The sequence below is a fragment of the Haliaeetus leucocephalus genome, unplaced genomic scaffold, assembly GCF_000737465.1.
Source record: "Haliaeetus leucocephalus isolate CR32 unplaced genomic scaffold, Haliaeetus_leucocephalus-4.0 Scaffold284, whole genome shotgun sequence".
Classification (NCBI taxonomy): Eukaryota; Metazoa; Chordata; class Aves; order Accipitriformes; family Accipitridae; genus Haliaeetus; species Haliaeetus leucocephalus.
In genome coordinates, this window is record NW_010972720.1 from 1,778,932 (window position 1) to 1,779,178 (window position 247).

Here is a 247-nt window from a genome sequence, read left to right on the forward strand (position 1 = left end):
CTGTTTAACATCTTGATCAGCAACACAGGCAGGGGGATTAAGTGCACCCTCAGCAAGTTTGCCGATGACACCAAGCTGTGTGGTGCAGTTGACATGCTGGAGGGAAGGGATGCCATCCAGAGGGACCTTGACAGGCTTGAGAGATGGGCCTGTGTGAACCTCATGAAGTTCAACAAGGCCAAGCGTAAGGTCCTGCACCTGGGTCGGGGCAATCCCAAGCACAAATACAGGCTGGGTGATGAGTGGA

The 247-nt window shown here is 53.8% G+C and overlaps 1 protein-coding gene across 1 annotated transcript in view; it reads left to right on the forward strand.

Annotated features, from left to right (window-relative positions):
• The window catches only part of GALNTL6 (polypeptide N-acetylgalactosaminyltransferase-like 6), a 501,615-nt gene that overhangs the window by 447,264 nt on the left and 54,104 nt on the right, over positions 1–247 (forward strand). The gene's annotated exons all lie outside the window — the stretch shown is intronic.